Raw genomic sequence first — 12,842 nt, 5'->3', positions numbered from 1 at the left:
CTGGGTGAGGGATAAGAGTTGGGATGATGGAGATGAGCAGAGTGTGGCAGAACAGAGTAAGGAAAAGAATCACCTACAGGAGCCCTTGGCAATTCCATTCTAGCAGGTGGAATTTGGCTATCATAGCTCCAGGGTTCTCCCTAATGTGTGGCTGGCTGTTCAACTGCAGGATGAACTCCAGATTCCTCACCTGTAAAATAAGGATAATAATTCCTGGCTCCTGGAATTACTAAGCAACTTTAATGAGGCCATATATTTAGAAAAGCTTTACAAACATAAAAAATGCTATTCAGATGTATTGTTATTTGTGAATATCTCAGATGGAAAACACTGAGTAGTAAGTGGAGGTAGGCTTATTGTCTTTATAGAAAACATATATTCTTCCTATCTACAAAGGTCAATGATGTGGCCCAATGCATGAATGCTGCAGAAGCAAGTCCTGCTTTACACCATGTTTAGGAAGTTTCTCTCTTATAAATCTTGGGGCCATTGGGGCAAACCTTGCACCAACTCAGTGAATAGAAGATGTATAGGGGTCTAGATTCAGCAAGGTTGGGAAGTAATCGCAAACTTGCTTCTCTCAGATAAGAGCCTCTGTTAATTAACATTTTAAATTTTAATGTATCAGTAATTTAGGATACCAGTTTGCTTGGGTTGTGATTTTTTTTTTCTTCCTCCTATGAAGAATAATTTCACAAGGGTAGAATCACTGAGCAGGGCATTTGTGTAAAGTTCATTAGAAAGGTGAGTTGAAGTTAATTTGCCTCAGGATGTCTGTTGTTTTGTTGCAAAGCCTGGTTTCTGATTCTTATTTTAATCCTAGTCCTATAAGATTCAGGGTGATGAATCTGATCCCCAAACTTGAGACATGTGGCTTAAAATTGGGATTATTCTGAAAATAGGGCGTGAAATGCAAGAGGTTTTACTATTCAATTATTGCCCAGGTTAATGCATTTGGATTACACCTAAAATGAACCAATGTAGTCACTAAGAAGGTGAAAATGTCAATAAGCTTTTTGTTTCATCTAGAGCAGAGGTTGGCTAACTACAGCCCATGAGCCAAATCCAGCCCTCCTCCTGTCTGTAAATAAAAGTTTTATTGGAACAGATTCATGCCCATTTGTTTTCTTGTTGTCTAGGGCTGTTTTTGGGCTACAACAACAAAGTTGAATAATAGTGACAAGACCGTAGGACTCTCAAACCCTAAAATGTCTACGGTCTGCCCCTTTATAGAAAAAGTTTATCAACATTAGACCTGAGATAATTTCAGGCATTTTATTTTATTTTTTTTAAGATTTTATTTATTTATTTGACAGACAGAGATCACAAGTGGGCAGAGAGGCAGGCAGAGAGAGGAGGAAGCAGGCTCCATGCTGAGCAGAGAGCCCGATGCGGGGCTCGATCCCAGGACTCTGGGATCATGACCTGAGCCAAAGGCAGTGGCTTTAACCCACTGAGCCACCCAGGCACCCAATTTCAGGTATTTTAAAGCAAACAGTCTTATTTTTAATAGTTATATGTTTATTTTAATATCTATTAGAAAAAAGATCAAATTGCCAAATACATATTTTTACATATTTTGTTGTTAAGAACTAAAGAATAATATATAGAGAGAAAATTTTAAGTTAATTTAAGGAAAAATACTAAATTAATAATGCAATTTTAAAAAGATGACTGTAGGCAGAACTCTGGTATTTGATAAACACAGACACAATGAGCACCAAAACACTTTGTTTGATTTTTATATTTCTCTCATTCTAAGAAAATTCAGCCAAAGAGAGGTTTTTAACAAATATACTTATATTTTTAACAAATATACTTATTTTAGTTTTAAAACAATTTGGAGCAGGAATTAAAGAGGTAACAATAATGACTTCATACATATGAAGATGAGACATAGATGAACGTTTCCTTTGCAATCACATAGTCATAAGCAAATCTGTTTTGGGGGAGGAGACAAAATAGAGTTTTGGGGGGTTTTTTGTTTGTTTGTTTGTTTGTTTGTTTTGGTTGAGGGTTCTTAATTCTAATCTTTGCTTGTCAGAAAATGGTCTTGGTTTACTGGAAAGACCCATAAGGTCTGATAGCAGAGAGTCCTTCAGCTGTCATGTGACCATGGACATAAGACTTAGCTGATCTGGCCCCGCCATCTATACTCAAATACAAAGTCTCAAGTCAAAACCACAATAAGATCTTACCTCACACACACCAAAATAGCTAAAATCAAAAACATAAGAAATAGCAAGTGTTGACAAGGATGTGAAGAAAAAGGAACCCTCATGTCCTGTCAGTAGAAATGAAAACTGGTGCAGCCACTGTGGAAAACAGAATGGAAGTTCCTCAAAAATTAAACACAGAATTACCATATCACCCAGAAATTCCACTACTGGGCATTTGCCAAAAGAAAACAAAAACACTAACTAGAAAACATATGTGCATCCTTATGTTTATTACAGTTTTGTTTATAATAGCCAAGATATAGAAGCAATCCAAGTATCCATCAACACATGAATGAATAAAGAAAATGTATACACACACACACACACACACACATACACACACACATATATGTATTACTAAGCCATAAAAAAGAATGAAATCCTGCCATTTGCAACAACATGGACAGATCTAGAGAGTACACTGCTAAACAAAATAAACCAGTCAGAGAAAGACAAATACCACTCAATTTCACTTGTATGTGGAATTTAAGAAGCAAAACAAACCAAAAAAACCCCACAGACTCTTAAATGTAGAGAACAAACTGATGGTTATCAGAGGGGAGGATGGTGGAGGGATGAGTGAAATAGGTAAAGGGGATGAAAAGTACACTTACGGAGTGTCTGGGTGGCTTAATTGGTTAAGAGTCTGCCATAAACTTAGGTCTCGAACCCAGGGTTGTGGGATTGAGCCCTGCCGGCAGGCCCCCTGCTCAGTAGGGGAGTCTGCTTCTCCCTCTGCCCCTCCCTCCAAGCTTGTGCACTCTCTTTCTCTCCCTTTCTCAAATAAATGAATAAAATCTTTTTTTAAAAAGAGTACATTTATGGTGATAAGCACTGAGTAATGTATGAATCACTATATTGTACACCTAAAACTAATATAACATTGTATGTTAATTATACTGAAATTTAAAATAATAATAAATTTTTTAAAAAATACAAAACCTTAAAAATAAAAAACCACACATATAGCTCCTATAATATAAGCTGCCTTGAACTTACTTTAAACACGTGGATTTCTAAGAGTATGCATTGGAATATTTGTAGGCTTAGTTTTGTTTGTTTATTTGTTTGTTTTTTAGTAGTTTGGTGACCAAATAGCCTTAAGAAAGAAAGATTTGAACCTGTTCAAATTTACTGCAGGATTTTTCAAGATCTGCGTAGAGATGGAGGACACAACTGCTCAAACCTACCAGAACACAGAACTCTTCCCATTGAGCATTTTAGAAAATACCACTTCTAAGGATCTAGATGAAAGTGGATATCAATATGATTCAGAGTCTAATATTTATTTCATTTTGACATTTTTGGGGAATTCCCTTTTAGGTGTATCAACTTATGGAGACAAATTTCATGACAGTAAATGGTACAGCTTAAAAACATGAAAGAACTTGTATGCAAAGAATACTTCGAAATACTAAAAAATTTTAAAGAAAGTACTTTTAGAAGGCTGATTAAAAATAAATGCCAACATTCTTTAAAATGTGCATTATCTTTAAGTAAAAAATTGTACTTTTACAAATTTATCCTTTGGAAAAAATCAGACATATGTGCATAAGAAATTTACTCTAGAGTAATTTATAATACTGAAAAATTGGAAACAATTTAAGTGTTCAATAATAGAAGATTGTTAGGAGGGTTTAAATATATTAGAATATTAAGCAATAAAAATCATACTACTATTGACATAAGAGATTGTTCATGATATATATCTAAGAGGAAAAATACTATTAAATAGTATTCGTAGTATCCTACTTGTATCTTTTATAAAGCTATATTAGTGAATATACATGAATAACGTTAAAAAGACTTACAGAAAGTATAAATAGTGGGATTATTTGTGGTGATGAAATTATGGAGTAAGTTCTCCTTCTTTGTGTTGAAATGTTTTCCAACTTTTCTGCATTGAGCTTATATAGGAGAGAAAATGATGTATTTAAAGCAGAAAATCCTATAGAAAATAGATTTCTCTTTATATCACTTTTTTCCAAAAGAATTTATGATATGATGCATTTTGCAAATACACTAAATTATGTCTTGCTAGAATCCAATAGGATTTTCTCCCAGGTGCAAGTTTGGCTAAGGATGATACCAGAACCCTGGAGGCTTCAAACACTCTTCTTGTTTCATTCTGTTCAGAAACATGTCAACATGAGGAATGGCTGTGCCCACATCTCAAGAAATGACCTGTGGTTTATAATCCAGGTAAACAATTTCCATGCAGCACATCAAAGCCCTGACTCAGCTTGCCCTATATAACTGCTCCACTTATATATTGTCATGATCTCCACAGTCTTGTCACTTCCTTCCCCATTCCTATTCCTTCTAACCCTACAATGCCAGAAGTAAAGTATCTGAATCAGAGTTGATGGGGTAGGGATTTTCTTAAGCCGGAGAGTGTTCCAACCAGAACAGTTGCTTCTATATAAGGTAGTTAGCTCTTTCTTCACCTTTTTGGGCAAAATTAAACCAACATGCCCAAATCTCTGTCCACAGAATTTTTAAAAATTCTCCCAGTGTCATACATTATTTAAATTTGTGTTCCTGCTGCATGCCAATGTCCTAAGGTACTTTGCCATGAATTCACTGTGTGACTTGGGTAGGAAGTCTCTCCATTCTGAACCTCAATTCCCTTGCTTATTTAATGAAGTGATGAGACTTACTCAACAAATATTTATTGTGTTTTCTACTCTGGGGTTAAAGGTTCATAAGAGAGTTTTAGCTCTCATCTTAATGGAGTTTACAATTTAGTAAAATGGGCACATATATATGTGCATATGTCCCTTATACATATGTGTTGTTATTTTTTTCTAGTAAATCCAAAGGACTATGGACAGTATTACAGAGGATAAAGTGTAGAGATTCTACTGGATCCACAGAAGGGGCATCTAAGCCAGATTCACAAAGTCAAGAATAATTTTCTAGAGCTAGTGACATCTAAGAAATGACATCCGGAAGACATACCAAAATATGAGTAAGAGTTAGTGAAAAAGAAGTAATGGAAGGAAACAATAGCCCACCCAAATCCCAGAAACTAGAGGATGAGTGAGTAATTCAAGAGAGTAAAGGAAATTCATATGGCCAAAATGAGGGTGCAAGATAGAAACAGAGCAAGATGGGGCAGACCATGTTCAAGAATCCAGATCAGCACTGTCCAAGATATATAATTTGAACCACATATGTAATTTTAAATCTACTAGTAGTCACATTTTAAGAAGTAAAAAAGAGCTGGTTAAATTTAATAATATATTTTAGTTAACCCAATATATCTAAAATATTATTTCAATATAAAATCAATATAGAATTATTAATATATTTTACATCCTTTTTTTCTAATAAATCTTTGAAATCTGATGTTTACATTTATAATTCATCTCAATTCAGGTTCACCACATCTCAACCACTCAACAGGCACCTGTGGCTAGAGGCTAATGCAATGGACAGCACAGGTGTAGACGTCATCTTTATGCAAAGCCACCGTAGGGCTATAATGAGGAATGGGATATGAAGATCACCCACGCTGCTCCGTGGATAATGGATTTGATGGGAAAAAGTGGGAACAGGGAAATCAGAAAGGAGGAGATCATAGACTCTAAAGGAGACATTAAGGTAATGTCAGGGAGAATAAACAGACTTCCGTGGATTATTCAGGAGGTAAATGTAACCATTTTGACATGCACGTTAGCCTAAGCAGCATCCAGACCCAAGAGCTACTTCACAAGGCAACATGATGTTTTCACTTCTTCCTATCTGACCTCATCAAGCTGGAAGCCCCAGACCTAGGTGAAAAGTCAAATGGGTTTCCTAGAAGTCAGGCAGAGAATGGTTTGGGGGAATGGTGTGTTTGCTGTTTCGACCCTTTCTTCACCGTTCAGAGTGAGCTAGAAGAATCATCCAGAAAGTCTGAGATGTTGCTGCTTTTTTTCACGCCTCTGTTGCTGACACACTGGATCTAACAGGAGGAGACAGAGAAAACTGCTTCTTAGGGGTGATTACAGTCAGAGAGGGGCTTGAAGAGACATTCCCAGGCCCCATATTTCTTTTGCCACCAGTAACTTCCAAATCAAATGAGCTCAAGCTGCAGATCAAAATGAGATTTTTCTTATTGACTTCCCTGAAAGCTTAGCAGGCTCTCTGCAAATCGAGTCATGTGTATCCTGCATCATCATCAACCATTGCCGATTGCGGGGATGTTGGAACTGGGCTGATGTTGGCAAATATGTCACTGATGCATGAGGCCAGGGAAAATCCAGCTCTTATTGGCCTGGCAGTGCTGACCTGATTTGTCCATCAATGAAGAGCAAATGCAATTTGCAAAACACATAGAACTGATAAGGGGTTACAACAAGGTGGGGCTGGAGTCACATCTCTAAGAGCAGGCATGCTTGAAGAGAAGACAAAGCATATTTCAAGCTCAAAAAGCTCAAAATTGGATAGGCAGTGTTTCTTACAGTCTGCTCTGTATATATCACCTTTCTCATAATCACCTGAGGAGTTTGTTAAAAATACGCATACCTGGATCTAACCCCAGGCCTGCTGAAAGGGAGTGTCTGGGGACTGGGTCTGGGGCACTTCATGTTAAACAAGCTCCTGGATGATTCTTACACATATTAAAGTTTAAGAATTCCTTGAGGAAAGAAAGCAGGACAAGAGTATTTCCACTTGTTTTTTTTCGGTTTTTTTTTTTTTTTTTTTTTGGAAAAAGTACTGAATTTGGCATCAGTCTACCTGATCCTTTATCCAGACATGGCTGCCAACTGGCTGGATGACATCATAGCAAGGAGAAAGAAAATGGGATGTGAAGTCAAAGGGGCACAGACCTACCTTCTTTGCAAGAACTGTGTGATGGTGGTTAATAGTTGAGCTTAGCCTCACTGTCATCACTGGAAGATGTAGACATTGGCTCTGGTGATCTTGAAAAGTCAAGCTCTAACATACTAGCTCTGATATTCTATTTCTTTAGATCACCTAACCTCAGTTCCTTCATCAGTAAAATGGGCAGGGTATCTTCCGTTTGAGCTAGGCTCTTTTGGGGATTGAGTGAAACACTGTTTATATATATTTTTTTAATTTTATTTTATCTTTTCAGTGTTCCAAGATTCATTGTTTATGCACCACACTCAGTGCTCCATACAATATGTGCCTTCCTTAATACTCACCACCAGGCTCACCTAACCCCCACTCCAAAACCCTCAGTTTGTTCCTGAAAGGTTGACACATACATGAAGTGGTGGTATGAACCTGAAATAGAATTACCTCCACTTAGGATATTATTTGTCTTTAGACTATTTCTATACTGGTAAAGTCCCCATAAAAGCATAGTATTTCTTTTTAATAAAGCACAATACAAAGTAAAAAAAGGAAAATTTTTCTCATTTACTATAAATTACACTAACATGAAATGGGCCAAATTAACTTCTGCTGACTGTCTCTAACACAACCATTAGCCTTGCAGAAACAAAGAAATTCACTCCAAGATAGTCAAGGTTTTCTGTCCACATATGCAAAAAACAACCTCATTAATGACTGTGCCTTAACTTGGCATTGAAGTCTATCAATAATTTGGCCACTGGCCCCCTTACATGTAGCCAACACTAGCAAAATTTCAATACTTGATAACATGCCTTGTGCTTTTTACTTCACGACTTTGCATTTATCTCATGCCATATTCCTGGCTTAAAATGTCTTGCTTCTCATCATCTGCCTGTCAAACTCTTACCTATAAAAATATCATGAATGTATTCAAATATTTAATTTTATATGTTGAGTTTGAGTCTGTGTATAAAATCAAAACAAACATACAAACAAAAATAGTTGATAACCAAATATCCAACAGTAAGAGACTGATTAAGTAATACGGTCAAACAATAGAGTACTATATACCAGCCATATGCTGTTGTAAAGAATATTTAATGGCACGGAAAGATGATCATGATATATGGCTGAACAAAAGTACCATTTATAAAATCATCAGTAGGTACAATAGAGAACATAGGAGGAGGACAAACCCTGTGTTGGCTGGTCCCTAATTTTTTATCACATCATAGAAAATGTATTGTATAGCCACACAAAGAAGAATGGAAAAGCAGGAAAGTTCTTAGCACTAACACAGCCAGACCTCATGCACTGTTCAAAACTGTGACAATGCTCTGCAAGAGGTAGTCAGATACTCCAGGGACTGATAGTCGATCATGAACGCAGCTTCTCTTAACCTCTGCTGATCTCTCAGTATCTTTCTACTGTCATTTGTGTGATTCAAATTCAAAAACATGAATTGGAGGGACACCTGGGTGGCTTAGTGGGTTAAAACCTCTGTCTTCGGCTCAGGTCATGATCCTGGGGTCCTGGAATCGAGCCCCACGTTGGGCTCTCTGCTCAGTGGGGAGCCTGCTTCCCCCTCTCTATCTGCCTGACTCTCTGCCTACTTGTAATCACTGTCTGTCAAATAAATAAATAAAATCTTAAAAAAACAAAAACATGAATTGGAGGGTCTGACTCAGTCACTTAGTCATCACCCAATATGGAGCCCCTTGTACTGGGAAGAGCTCTCAGGCTAGACCAGTTCATGGCCTGTGGTCTGCTCAGCCTATAGACAGATGTCTCTAACCTTGATCCAATTACTCATGTGCAGGATAGCATAATCACATGACACAAACCTGGAATGTATGTGCCAAGCTCTGCCATGGCTGCCACTCTCAGAAGCTTCTTTTTTTTTTTTTTCTAAAGATTTTGTTTATTTATTTGACACAGACAGAGAGATCACAAGGAGGCAAAGAGGCAGGCAGAGGGGGAGGGGGAAGCAGGCTCCGCACTGAGCAGAGACCCCGATGCGGGGCTCGATCCCAGGACCCTGAGACCATGACCGGAGCCAAAGCCAGAGGCTTAACCCACTGAGCCATTCAGGCACCCCATTCTCAGAAGTTTCTAAGAGCATGGCAAGGACTCAAAGATGCATGTCTCCTCTCCAGTACATTCATCAAATAATATTGGTTGTTTGGCCTGAATGGTGAAGGAGAAATGAATCCATTAGGATTAGATTTGGTTCCCTGTGACAGAAAGCCAAAAATTATAATAATTTAAACACATGGGGGTTTATTCTCTCAAGAGGAAGAAATCTGGAGATAGCAAGTCAAGGCTTGGTATGGCAATTTGCAAAGTCATTAAGAATTTAGGAGCATTCTAACTATTCTGCTCCTTATCCTAGCACATAATACAGAAGTCATTATTTCTACTCATTAATAGTTTTTCTTCTATCATTTCAAACACATGGTAGGATTGTACTTCCCTCCTCTTTTGAATTTTCGTGTGACATGTAACTTGCTTTGACAAACTGTGAGGAGAAATAACATGTATCTCTTTCATGCAGAAGTTTTAAGAGCCAGTGCACAATTCTTTATGTGTGTCCTTCTACTCACTATCATGATTTTTGAAAGCACAGATCAAGAGGAAACCTCCATCAGCTGGTGACAGCACATGTTCTTTGCTGAAGTCTATTAGACATTTAGGTGAGGAAGAAGTATAAAGCCACAGAGATTTGGGGATTAGTCTTATTATAGCATAAACTAGTCTATCCTCACTAATATATAAGGACATTTTCAAAGTGAAATGTCCTGGTCTACCTTGACTGCTGGATACTTAACCATCACCTTTATACCAGGTGTCAAGAAAGAAAAATGGGGAAGGGCAAGAGGGCCAAATCTCCCAGGGAATTCATCTCTCTTATGGAGCCTTCTGGAATTTCCACTTTTTCACTTATATCTCATTGGCCAGAATTTAATTTCATGGGTAATGTGTCTGTCACAAAGTTGGCTGGGTATTGTAGTATTTGGTGGTGGTGAGGGGGACATTGCCACCCTGAATGTAATCAAGGTTATTTTATTAAGAAAGGAGGGAAAGGATATTGGGTAATCAACCCAAAGCATCTATAAACATGACTAACTTTCCTTTTCTTCTTTTTTTTTTTTATATTTTATTTATTTATCTGTCAGAGAGAGAGCACAAGCCGGGGGAGCACCAGATGGAGAAAGAAGCAGGCTCCCCAATGAGCAGGGAGGCCAATGTGGGGCTTGATCCCAGGACCCTGGGATCATGACCAGAGCCAAAATCAGAAGCTTAACTGGGCCGCCCAAGTATCCTTCTTCTCTTTTTTCCCCCTGATTTTATTTATTTATTTGAAAGAGAGAGAAAGCAGGGGAAGGAACAGAGCGGAAGGGACAAGGAAGGAGAAAGAATCTCAACAAGGGGCTCAATCTCATGACCCCGCGATCAAGACCAGAGTCAAAACCAAGAGTCAGATGCTCAAAAAAGTGAGTCACACAGGTACCCCTCACTTTCTTCCTTTCTTTACAATTCCCTGATTTTTGTTTGTTTGTTTGTTTTGTTTGTTTGTTTTGTTTTGTTTCTGAAACACCTGTAGTAATTTCATATGAGAAAAAAAAATTGGCAACCTCTCATTTATCCATTAGGACAACTCAAAAACTACGTACTTCATGAAGGCTTCCTTTATCAACCTAATAGAAGCCCAATCTCCCTCCTATGAATTCTCCTTAAATCTTGCTTGTTCTCCCCACTTTCATTTTGGGTTGGGTTTTTTTTTTTTTTTCCACATTTGCCTTTATATCATAGCTACCTGTGTGAGTGCATGTCAGGTTCCGTACCTTATCATAGTTTCCTTGAGGGCAGCATCCAGCCTTTATTTTCCTCCATCTTTTAAGACACGTTTCATGAATGGTAGGTATTCTGTGTTGGAAGAAGAGAAAGAAAAAAGAAGGAAAGACTTATCAAGTACTATTTATTTTCTTTTAAATCCCAAATTGAAACATAAATGAGCTAATCCTTCCTCCAAAGAAAGCACATTAAGGAAGTATCTAAGCGCAAATGCCCAAGTTCAAATCTTGTCAAAAAGAAAGTTTTAGGTAGAAAGTGAACTCCACAGACATTCAAGAGGGAAAATGATGCAACACAAGCAGAAATATATGACCTGGTTGAATTTTGATATGAGCAACTTAGGAAGCACATGGATAAGTTGTGCTGGCAGCTGAATGTCCTGGAGGACTGTATATGAATGTCCTCTAGAGGATGCTGGAGTTTCCCTCCCCACTGCTCACACCTCCTGGTCATCTTGTATGTGAAACTTCTTTATAAATAAGTGCACGGTATTTGTCAGTAACTAAAGACCCTAAAATGTTATCTAAGTAAATGTTCATACACAATTCTAATATATAACAGAGTACTGTGGGAAGAAGCTAATGTACTGGCATTATCCTCTAGGCAAAAAATGTTTTAAAGGATGCTCATGGATTGGAAGAACAAATATTGTTAAAATGTCTATTCTACCCAAAGCAATTTACACATTTAATATAGTCCCTATCAAAATACCACTTGCATTTTTCACAAAACTAGAACAAACAATCCTAAAATTTGTATGGAACCACAAAGTCCCTGAATAGTCAAAGCAATATTGAAAAAGAAAAGCAAAGCTGAAGGCATCACAGTTCCAGACATCAAGCAATATCGCAAAGCTGTAGTTGTCAAGACACAAAAACAGACACATAGACCAATGGAACAAAAATAGACAGATAGAAAAGTGGAATAGAATTAAAAAAAAAAAAAACCAGAAATGGACCCACAACTATTTCGTCAACTAATCTTCAAGAAAGCAGGAAAGAATATCCAGTGGAAAAAAGACAATCTCTTCAACAACTGGTGCTGGGAAAATTGAACAGCACACAGGCAGAAGAATGAAATTGGTTTATATACTTACACCATACACAAATACAAATTCAAAATAGGTTAAAGACCTAAATGTGAGACAATAATCCATCAAAATTCTAGAGGAGAAGATGAATAGCAACCTCTCTGACCTCAGATATAGCAAGTTCTTACTAGATACATCTCTAGAGGCAAGGGAAACAAACACAAAAATGAACTACTGGGACTTCGTCAAGATAAAAAGCTTCTGCACAGTGAAGGAAACAATCAACAAAACCAAAAAGCACTTTCAGAATGGGAGAAGATATTTACAGATGACATATCTGATAAAGAGTTAGTATCTAAAATTTGTAAAGAACTTACCAAACCCAACACCCCCCAAAAGTAAATAACCCACTTAAGAAATGGGCAGAAGACATGAACAGACATTTTTCCAAAGAAGACATACATATGGACAATAAATACATGAAAAGATGCTCAACATTACTCATCATTAGGGAAATACAAATCAAAACCATGATGAGATATCGCCTCACACCTATCAGAATGGCTAAAATTAACAACACAGGAAACAACAGATGTTAGCAAGGATGTGGATAAAGGGGAGCCCATTCCCACTGTTGGTGGGAATGCAAGCTGGTGCAGCCACTCTGGAAAACAGTTGGAGGTTTCTCAGAAAGTTAAAAATAGAACTACCCTATGACCCAGCAATTGCACTACTAGGCATTTACCCAAAGGTTACAAAAATATGATTTGAAGGGGCATACACACCCTAATGTTTATAGCAGCATTATCAACAATACACAAATTATGGAAAGAGTCCAAACATCCATCAACTGATGAATGGATAAATAAGTTGTGGATAAATACACACACATACACACACAATGAACTGTTACTCAGCCATGACAAAGA

The 12,842-nt window shown here is 37.4% G+C and overlaps 2 long non-coding RNA genes across 2 annotated transcripts in view; one reads left to right on the top strand and one right to left on the bottom strand.

Annotated features, from left to right (window-relative positions):
- The window catches only part of LOC123391943, a 73,075-nt gene that overhangs the window by 26,568 nt on the left and 33,665 nt on the right, over positions 1-12,842 (bottom strand). Inside the window, exon 2 of the long non-coding RNA XR_006606631.1 lies at positions 10,874-10,955. This is a non-coding gene — a long non-coding RNA (uncharacterized LOC123391943). The remainder of the gene's footprint in view (positions 1-10,873; positions 10,956-12,842) is intronic.
- Positions 3,831-10,450, top strand: LOC123391942. The gene is made up of 4 exons (XR_006606630.1): positions 3,831-4,421; positions 5,601-5,825; positions 9,583-9,721; positions 10,205-10,450. It is a non-coding gene; the product is annotated as an uncharacterized LOC123391942 (long non-coding RNA).

This window comes from Mustela putorius, unplaced genomic scaffold (genome assembly GCF_011764305.1).
Source record: "Mustela putorius furo isolate JIRA1106 unplaced genomic scaffold, ASM1176430v1.1 tig00000407_pilon_pilon_pilon, whole genome shotgun sequence".
NCBI classification, from domain to species: Eukaryota; Metazoa; Chordata; class Mammalia; order Carnivora; family Mustelidae; genus Mustela; species Mustela putorius.
This window is presented reverse-complemented; position numbering and strand designations above follow the sequence as displayed.